Source organism: Camelina sativa, chromosome 20 (genome assembly GCF_030686135.1).
Source record: "Camelina sativa cultivar CO46 ecotype springtype chromosome 20, ASM3068613v1".
Classification (NCBI taxonomy): Eukaryota; Viridiplantae; Streptophyta; class Magnoliopsida; order Brassicales; family Brassicaceae; genus Camelina; species Camelina sativa.
This window is the reverse complement of record NC_141899.1, coordinates 26,370,159-26,381,024: the sequence shown is the minus strand read 5'-3', so window position 1 is coordinate 26,381,024 and position 10,866 is coordinate 26,370,159. Positions and strand designations below refer to the sequence as shown.

General features: G+C 41.1%; 1 non-coding gene across 1 annotated transcript; it reads left to right on the top strand.

Annotated features, from left to right (window-relative positions):
* The first annotated feature begins 9,896 nt into the window (after positions 1-9,896).
* On the top strand, positions 9,897-10,003 carry LOC147919401 (small nucleolar RNA R71). Its single transcript, XR_015594195.1, has one exon. It is a non-coding gene; the product is annotated as a small nucleolar RNA R71 (small nucleolar RNA).
* The last annotated feature ends 863 nt before the right edge of the window (positions 10,004-10,866 follow it).

Genomic DNA, 10,866 nt, shown 5'->3' with positions numbered 1-10,866 from the left:
GTATAAGTGGCTTTTAAACTCTCCAAATTTATCTCAAACTCTAGTAATTAGTCAGTTGCACTAGATTAAGACACATTTTAACCCCAAAAACACTAACAAAGCTGATTACAGCTTCTAAGCAATGTTTTCTTGGTTTTAGCCTGTTTTGGGACAAAAAGGGTATAAATGGCTTTTAAACTCTCCAAATCCATCTCAAACTCTTATAATTAGTCAGTTGCATTGGTTTAAGACACATTTTAACCCCATAAATACTAACAAAGCTGTTGACAGCTTCTAAGCAATGTTTTCTTGGTTTTAGCCTGTTTTGGGACAAAATGGGTATAAGTGGCTTTTAAACTCTCCAAATCCATCTAAAACTCTTATAATTAGTCAGTTGCATTCGATTAAGACACATTTTAACTCAGAAACACTAACAAAGCTGTTTATAGATTCTAAGCAATGTTTTCTTGGTTTTAGGCTGTTTTGGGACAAAATGGGTATAAGTGGCTTTTAAACTCTCCAAATCCATCTCAAACTCTTATAATTAGTCAGTTGCATTGGATTAAGATACATTTTAACCCCAAAAACACTAACAAAGCCGTTTACAACTTCTAAGAAATGTTTTCTTGGTTTTTGCCTGTTTTGGGACAAAATGGGTATAAGTGGCTTTTAAACTCTCCAAATCCATCTCAAACACTTATAATTAGTTAGTTGCATTGGATTAAGACACATTTTAACCCCAAAAACACTAACAAAGCTTTTTACAACTTCTAAGCAATGTTTTCTTGGTTTTAGCCTGTTTAGGGACAAAATGGGTATAATTGGCTTTTGAAACAAGATCTTTTTTGGTGTGGGTGATGAATGATGATGAATGTATGCAATGAGATATGAATGGAAGGATGGTAAGGTGTTTCAATTCCCCTTATGCAGTTGCAGTATAAGAGGTGTCAATCCTAAATGAGTGTTTGTGAGCAATTAAGATTTGTATATGAGACTAAGTCAAGCCAAATGCAAAGATTGTTTGTCACTAACAATCCTAAGTTGAAAATGTAAAATGCAGAAAGTAAACTATAAGAACTAAGAGCTAAATGCAAATAGAACAGAATGATTGCAGTAGTTATGAACCAAGAACAGAAATAGAAACTATGCTAATGAACTAAGGCAAGACAATGATGAACAGGACAATGAGTAAATGAAATAGAAATGCAAATAGAATGATACTTGAGATGAGACAGAACAACTACAAATCATAAACAAGAGTTTTGGGGATGAACTCGAGCTAGCACTCGATCGAGTGTAGATCGAGTGCAGGGTCGAGCTAGATAAATCCGGGAAACAGAGCAACACAATAAAAACAGAGCAATGCAAAAACGAATCAAACAACAAGCAAGCAACAGGATTAAGACTTAAAAATCAATAAACAAAGAAGGCCTTGAGGAGGGATTCATGGGCTAGACTAATGAATGAGGTTATCACACTTTGGCCAACAAATCTCAAGCAAAGCTTTGAGCTAATCTCTAGACATATAAATCTAAGACAAGTTTCTTCCACTCTCATGGCAAGAATCAATCAAACCTATGCATCTCTAGACTTGTTCTCACAAAGTAAAAAATCTATACAAGCAGGCATTAAGCAATACATCTCATACCAAACAAGACCTCTAATCTCTTAGCAAGCCTAATGGTAAGCTCTAGATCTAGCCTTATCTATGCTCCTTAAACATTGGTGTGATGCTAAGATACTTGAAATCAAACCCTAACCTCTCAGTTTAGGATTAGCATTAAGAACATCTAGCCTAGAAGAGATTCTACCACAATCAAGCTTGACCAAAGCAAACAAACCTCAAACACAGCCCAGCCTAACCCATCCTCAAGATCCTAAGCACTACTCACATGAACACATGATGAACATCAAAGTCATAAACCCAGAAAATCTCGAAACTTGCATCAAATGAAACATAAGAACAAGATCTACAATGTTGCAAAAGGAATCAAACCCAAACTCTTAATATATTGAAAGTTATAGAACCAACAATATTGAAGAATCTAAGAGTTTTCTTAAAAAGGGTACAAAATGTAAGAAAATAAAAAGGCAAAGGGAATAATTCCTTAAAAAGTAAAAACTAGGTTTCTGACTCTCTAAAAGGTTGCACACTTTGGTGGCTGCAGGTACAAGGCTTTATATAGGAGAGGAGGTGGAAGCCCTAAAAACACTAAAAGACAAAATAGTCAACGGCTCGGTCAACTAGACATGTGCTCGGTCGAGTGGCAGGTCGAGCTGGCTTCTCTCGTGCATTCTCCACTCGGTCGAGGCCTCCTCAGCACACGGTCGAGAGTCTGGTCGAGTTGGACTCTGGACCTTGGTTCTTCAGCCTTAACTCTCTTCCTTTCCTTTCATGATTGGCTCACTTCTCCTCAGCATTGCTTCCATGCTCCTTAAGCTCCAAAATCACCTAAATATGCATGAAAAGATGCAAATGCAATGCAACTAAACTCTAATGCATGATTAGTGCTAAAGCTACACAATAATGGCCTAAATGGATAGCAAAAGATGCAAAAGATGTTAATAAACTAAGGGAAAACATGGTAAAATATATGAACATCAGCACCCCAAACTTAGTCTTTGCTTGCCCTCAAGCAAATAAGCAAGACATAATAAGGTAAGTGAGGTTTGAAAGTGGGATCTCAGCTCCTAAAGCTTGCAAATAGACCATCTAGAATCAATGTCCAAGTTACTAGTACTATGATGCAAGGTGAATGAGCTGTACTTAAAGATTTTAGACAAGCATATCACAACCTTTATTGATTTGAGCCTTAGTTATCGACATGCATTCAAATCAACCATTTCCTTTAACATTCATTAATCAAGAATATGAATCAATTTTATACAAAGCTTAAACTCATTTGGCTTGGTAATAAAGGGTTTTGAGACAATGATGGTCTCTTAGAGTAGGGTTTGTCAATATCAAGGTTCTCATAAAAAATGGATTGAGCTTTAGAAGAATGCTAAAGGTAAGAACACCTAGACACATACAAGAATAAAACCTTGTCTACCCAAAGGCACCCAAAGTGTTTATCCTATCAATCTAAACCCAAATGATCCTAGTGCTACCCTTTAACTTCTTCTTTTCTCTTTCACCCTTTTCTCTTTTGTTTTCAAGTCTTAGGAGAGGTTTCTTATTTGATCTTTCTAGTGGGATGGGGGATTCTCACTTATTTGCTATGGTTCTCTTTTCTTCTTATTCTTAAGACATACAAGCTTTTTGCTAGACTTTTCTTTTTTCTTTCTTTCTTTTCTTTAACTAGAACCAATTTCAATAATCTTTACTTCCCATCCTTTCACTAGACTTTGCTTAAACACATTCTCCTCTTTAAAGACTCTACCCTTTTTTTGTTTTTCTTTTTCCTCTTTTCTTTTCAAAACAGCCAAGTCCCAAACCCAACAAGTGAACCACCTAGTCCTATCTAGTTTGAAAAATGCAAACTAGAACTACACAAGGTCTTACTCTTGTCAGTTCAAACCTAACACTTTCTACTAAGCTCAATCCCAAAATAGGCCTTACACACTCAAGAATAAATTTGGCTTGAAAGAAGGATAGGTTAAGGGTAGGGAAACTGATTCTTAATGAGGAAATCAGCTACTTGGATCAACAAGAGTGGTAAAAGGAAAAAGATGATCCAAATATGTATATGGTATACCTAAGTTTAAAGCAATGCACAAGTTGATAATTGAAAGTCAATATTTAGTTCTTATAAGTAGGAAATGGCATCAAATTACAACATGCTTCAATTTAGACCAAATGCAATGCAGGAATTCAAGGCTTGGTTCAATCTTATGCTTCTAACTACTCAACTAGCATCAAAGTACTATTAACTTGGCATTGATCCTAGGCTAGTGAATAAAGAAGCTAACAAGGAAATACTCATCATAGATCCCTACACAAATATTATACAATCCTAAATGAAACATGCTAAACAAGATCCTAATATGCAATGCAAACTACATGAACACTCTTTTTTTTTATAAAGATTTTTCAAAAAAATTTCAAATTTTTAGGGTTTTTCTATGCCTTAGATGCTTATGCAAATACTAATGTGAAGATGCTAAAAATTTGAAATAAGAACACCAAACACAATGTCAAATGCTATCTCAAACCCTCCCCCAAACTTAAATCACACAGTCCCTTGTGTGAAAGAAATTTGATTGAGGATTCAAGACTAAGAGAACTAAACAAAATATGAAATGCAATGATATTTACAAGTGAAGGTGATGGTGGTACCTTAGGGATTGTGGAAGAAGTTGTCCACATCCATTTGCATGATGTCATAGGAGTAGTTGGGGTCTTGTTGGTGACCTGGAGATGGAGTTTGGGCAGCTCGACGATGGCGATCGACCGTGACTCGGTCGAGTGCGTGTCCGAGTGGGGGGGTCGAGCTGGACCGCGAGTGTCAAAATGTTGACCTTGCTGCTGGCAGAACTGCTGGTAGAGAGCTGGATCCATGTAGTATTGAGGTGGGATGGGAGGGTAACTTGGATAACCTGGATAAGCAGCTGGAGGTGGGAAGCCATAGGGTGATCTGGGAAGGTGCTCGATCGAGTACGTCGGTGGTGCTCGGCCGAGTGGGTGCTCGAGTGACCCGGTCGAGTGCCTCGAAGACTGATGTTCTCGGGTACTTGAGCTCCTCTTCCTCTGATTTGGCTCATACATTGAAGCCCTAGCTTGTTCCAAAGGGTTTGCAACTCTTAAAAGTGCTCTAGTTGAGCTACTTCTCCTCAAAGGGCTTGATGGTGAAGGTGAAGAATTCCCATTCTTCAAGTCAGCAACCTCCTTCTTAAGCCCTTGATAGACTTAGCCATGTTGGTCATCTTCTTCTTCAGCTTATCAAACCTCTTCCCATGCCACTTGTTCCACTTTTGTAAAAGTGTCAACCTCTTGCTAGTCTCCCTCTCTCCTCTACTATCCCTTGGGTTGGGCTCATAATCCTCAAAATAAAACTGCTCCTCCCCATCAGCCACTTGTGCATTCCCAGCTTCCTCAACTCTAGCTTGAACTACTCCATCAAATAAGTGCTCCTCAGCTGGCCAAAAGTCAATGTTGGCTCCTTCTTGAATGGTGGTGAGCTCTTGGTTAGGCAAGATCAATTGTTTCCTTCCAAGTGTAGGAAGCTCAAAATTGAAGATGTGATTTCCTTGATGCATCTCCTTGGCTAGGATGAGAGTAGAGGTGAGGTAGCTTGAGTCAATCCATCTTGGTGAGACCCTTTCTCCTCTAAGTGGGACCTTGGCAGCTTGTAGAATTGGAGTAATGATGCCTCCAATGGTTAGTGCTTTTCTTGAGCCTTTGTTCTCCAACTTGCCTACCCAACTTATCAAATGTATCATATGGTCTATGAGCACCATTGCAAGATTAGTCTCTACAGTGCTCCCAAGGATGATGGTCCCATCTCTTGCTTTGAGGATGATCCCATTGAGAGCCATATCAATCATCTTTAGCTCTCCCTCATTGAGATTCCCTGTTTCCTTCCTTGCAAAGAAGGTGTTGGCAAGAGCTTTGTGGAAGTACCTTAGGACTGGGCTCCTTATCCTTCAGCTCTTGGAATTGGAGGATGAGTAGAGTTTGTTGTCCCCAATGGTTTCCCAAACTGAATAGAGCTCCTCTCTTGGTATCATCAAGCTCCTATTGCTCCCCACTTCAAAACCAAACACATTGGCTATCTTTCTCATTGAAAGCTCATGCTTCTTCCCCTTGATTGTGAAGGAAATGTGACCAGCTCCAGCCTCAGCATCTTTCCTTGCATATGTATGCAACTTGACAGTGGCTAGGAACTCACAACTTTCTTCTTTGTAGCCCTCCATGCAAAGCCCCATGAACTTGGTTAAGTTACTTTTCTCAAAAAGAAGCTCCACATCTTCATCAATGGCAAGCTTCTCCATGGTTTCCTTGTGAGGATATCAAGTCCTCAAGAACTCCATTCTCATGAAAGCATCATAAAGCTGCCTCTTTGACAACCCACAAGATTCTGCTTCCCCATCATCCTCTAACTCTTCTTCTTCACTTTCTTCCTCACTCTCATTTTCACTCTCCTCTTGCTCAACCTCAACTGTTGGCCTCTTCCCTTTGGCCTTGTGTCTCCTCATAAACTCATTGAGAGTTGGCTCCCTTTCCTCCTCACTTTCAGTCCTCTCAGGATCTTCCTCAACTGATTCTCTCCTTGGACTCGGTATCTGGCTCGACCGGCTGCTCGAACCACCACTCGGTCGAGTGCATGATCAAGTGGGGCGTCGAGTTGTCTTTCCAGCTTCTCTCCTTCTTTCAAGGCCAGCATCACGACGTTCCATGGAGCTTGCAGCGGTTTGTTGAGACTTCCTGGTGATCTTAGAAGACATTTTCAAAAGGAACTGAAAGGAATGAACTCAAAGCTCAAAGTTAATAGGTTAGTGACCCAAAAACTTGAAAGAACAAAGCTTGAGCAAAATATGAACTTTGAGAGAGATTTTAAAACTTGAATTTAGTTGTTTTTAGCAAATGAGAGAGTGTGAGAGGTATAGGATCGTGCAAGTCCTATTTAAAGAAGCTAAGGGGACAAGGAGACAAGGGTGGAGCGTCCATACCATTCAAATTTGAATTGGGAATCTTTGACTTGCTTTTGGCTGTCACTCGACCCCACACTCGACCAGCACGTGGTCGAGCTCCTTGACCCAAGTTTGAAAATTCAAAATTTTTCTTCCTTTTCTCCATCCACTCGATCATTCTAGAAGAATGGGAATCGAATGGGCCTCACTCCTTCTCCAACTCGGTCGAGTACCTCTTGTGGGATGGTCGAGTGTGTTGGTTTTGCAAAAGAGAAAGCTCTTGACAAGGAAGAACAAAACCCCAACGGTTAAGTCTCCTTAAACCCACAATAACTAACTCGATCTAAAGGGGAAGAGAAGAACATCAACTTGTGATGAACTCCCCATAAACTAGGCTAAGTAAAGCAATAAATAGAGAAGAGTTTAGGTGATATTTGAGAAGAGAATAGGCTGCCTTAAGGGCAGCCTCTAACCGATATACCTAAAGACTCTACCTTGGCAATAAGAACAAGAACACAAGTATAAAGAGGAAAATCGGATTCTCTTCTATTGAATAATGTTGTGTTAATTACATATGAGCTCTCATACAACTTAATATAGGGAAACAAATGCATATGACCGTTAGACACACAATGAGATTCCAATGGGAGATGAAAGGGACATTCACGAGTTGGTGTATATTGAAAGGGACAGCTCCTTCCCTTTGGTTGACTCGCTATGCTTCCCAACCAAAGCCACACGTGATCCTTCCTTCCTTCCTTGCCTTGTGACCGTTTGATCCTTCTTCCTTCCTTTCATTGTGGCCATTAGATCCTTCTTTCCTTCCTTTTGAGATATTTCCTTCTTCTTGGGCTTCTTCTTCTTATAAGGCCTTTGTTCTTCTTATAAGGCCTTTGTTCTTCTCACATTGTACTTATGGCCTTGCTGGCCTCTCTCCTTGCTCACACGGCCCACCAGCCTTTCTCATTGTGTTCACGGCCTAACTGGCCGCTCTCATGCCATTCTTGGCCTCACCGGCCACTCTCTTGGTGCACACGGCCTTACCAGCCGTTTCTCCTCTTCCTCCAAGGCTCGGCCTTACCGGCCTCTCCTCTCTCTTCCTTCTTACACTCTAATAGAGTGGGCCTGCGAATCTCCTTGCCCAAGTCCAAATCTCTCCATACCCAACTCCACTCTCACTAAAAGGCCTGTCCAACACAAACATAAAAGAAAACACATCAAAACTACTAAGAAATTAAACCATATTTACAAAGGATACCTTAGGGACTTCCTCCCTAGTGAGCTTGTTTAGAGTCACTAAGCTTGACTTTTGGTTTCCTTCTTAAACTTGGTCTAGATACCAAGGAGGTGATGAAATCCTCCCTGGAACCTCTTGGTCACTGTGAAGTTGATCCTTGATCACCTCACCCTTAGAACACAAACCTACTTCTTCTTGATTTTGAACCTTGGTCTTGCTTTCCTCAAAGACCTCTTGTTCAGCTTAACTTGGAGATCCTCAACCATACTAGACAGCTCTTGAACTGACCTCTTAAGCTTTTCCACATAATCTTCTTGAAGAGAGAGCTCAGCCTTTGGAGTTGCCTTATCACTTAAGACCTCTTGACCACCTTTGTCTTTGATAGTAAAAGGCTGATCATCAATGGTAGGAAGGTTGGTTGGGTTATAGATATTGAACTTCATAACTATACCCTCAGCAATATTCAAGGTCACAAGACCTTCCTTGACATCAATGACTGCACCAACAGTGGCTAAGAATGGCCTCCCAAGGATGATAGGATCTTCAGGTTCCTTGTCCATCTCCAATACCACAAAATCTGTATGAACCCTTGCCTTCCCTATCTTGAGTGGGACATTCTCCAACCTTCCAACTACTTCTCTGTTTGACCCATCAGCTAGGCATACATGGAGGTTGGTGGATTTGAAATCAGTTCTCCCAAGCTTTTGAGCTATGGAGTATGGCATCACACTAGTGAAGCTCCCAAATCACAAAGGCATTGGTTGTAGTGGAGGTAACTGATTGTGCAAGGCAGATAGAATGGTCCTGGATCCTTAAGCTTAATTGGGATGATCACTCCTCCAAGGTTCTCAAGATCCTTCTCATCTTGAGCTTGAGCCTTCTTCTTTGACAAATCAAGCAAAAAATCTCTATAGAGAGGATAAGGTTCATACTGTTCCAAGGGAGGTCCTCTCTCCTATTCTTGGTAAGCAATGATGATCTCTTGAATAGCCATCACTTCCTCTTGTTTCTCAACCACAACTTCTTCCTTCAAAGCTTTCTCATCCTCTTGTTGCTTAGCCAACATCTCCTTTTTCTCAATTATTTCCCTTAATTCCTTGATCCTTTGTGCTTTGAAACGTCCTAGGAATGGTAGAGGTGGTTTAACAGCTCCTCGGTCGAGTGCTAGCTCGAGTACCTGGTCGAGTGCAATGGCGGATTCAGATTTCTCTGCACAAACTTCACTCAAAGCTTCAATAACTGACCAATCCTCCCCATCTTGAACATCACTGTCCTCAGTGACTTCCTCATCAGAGATATGGATGGCTTTTGCAGTGAACTCCCTTGGATTTTGAACAGCTTTTCCAGGGAGTTGGTTGGGTTTAGGAGCAGAAGTAGAGGCAATGTTGCTCTCCATATACTTCACTCTAGAGTTGAGACCTTCAAACTTCATGTTAAGGTCATTATACTGGGATGTGAGCCTTTGATTCAATTCAGCAAACTGCTTGGCTTCCTCAATATTTCCTTGTGTTTGCCCAATCAACAACTGCTGCATCATGGCTCTTTAGTCTTGTTCCTGGCCTTGGTTAGTCTGAAACCCTGGTGGGGGACACAACCGAGGCTGGAACACTTGATTTGTTTGGGGACATAGTTTTGTTGCTGTTGAGGCTGTGGAGGTGGATACACTTGGTCTTGAGGGTTAGCCACATTGGTACTCCTATAAGAGAGATTGTTGTTCTTGAAACCCCCTTGGTTGTAGCCTTTGAATCCTCCCTGGTTTTGCATGTAGCACAACTCAGCAAATTCAGTCTCCCCCTCTTGAACTGGAACCTCTTCTTCACCAATAAAGTGAATAGACTTTTGTTGGCTAAGAAGGATCTTGTCAAGCTTCTCATTGACCATCTTCAAGTCCTTCTTGTACTTGTCCTCTTGATCAGTTGATGATGACCTTATGGTTCTGTCATAGTCCTCATTATAGTTGCCATCTGACTGAGCAAGATTCTCAACTAACTCCCAACCTTCTTCCACATTCTTGTTGAGGAAGTTGCCATTAGAAGCTGTGTGAAGAAGCATCCTGATCTTGGGAAGCACTCCTCTATACAATGTACTCAAGAGTGACTCATTGCTGAAGTCATGATGAGGGCATTGAGTCTGGAATCCTTTAAACCTCTCCCAAGCTTCACAAAAGCTTTGATTGTTTCTTTGAGCAAACCCAGAAATTTCATTCCTCAATCTAGCGGTCCTTGCATTTGAGAAAAATTTTGCAAAGAAAGCCTTCTTGCAAGCATCCCATGTGGTTATTGCTCCAGTAGGAAGAGTCTTCTCCCAAAGGTGTGCATTATCTCCAAGTGAGAATGGGAAGAGCCTCAACTTGAATCCATCTTCACTCACTCCATTGATCTTTGTAAGACCAAAGGTTCTGTCAAACTCATCAAGATGATCTAGTGGATCCTCCATTGGCAACCCATGGAACTTGTTGGCTTGAATCATGGAGATCAATCCACTTTTGATCTCAAAGTTGTTGTTTGGCACTGTTGGAGGCACAATACCAGCCCTTTGGTTGTGGGTGTTGGGTGCATCTCCAGCACCAATGTGCCTAGGTAGGCTCATGGTTAGCTTGTTGCTCCATGATCACTGGATCCTCTTGCTGAACTTGAACTACTCTTCTTCTCTGATTTCCCAAACCCTTTTGCTTCCTATGGATGTTGTCAATAGGCCTTTGAAGATTGTCTTTCCCCTTAGACCTTGTGTGCATCAACAAACGCGAGTATAGACTCGAACAGGTTCACAATTGAGCTCAGGCTCGTGTGTGTGGTTGAGTCGACTGGGAAGTGGTGTCCAAAATGTACACGGCTTCTGACTCGATCAAGTGCTAGATCACTGCTCGGTCGAGTGGTGGTCGAGTGGTTGGTCGAGTGGTACCTGAAACTCAAGACAACCCAGCAATAGAAGATTCGAGTCCAGCAACTTCACAAGTGTATAAACGAACTTAATCTTAGACTAATATGGATCATAAATGTCACAAAAACACACTCAAATGGGCAACGGCGCCAAATTGAAACAAGATCTTTTTTGGTGTGGGTGATGAATGTTGATGA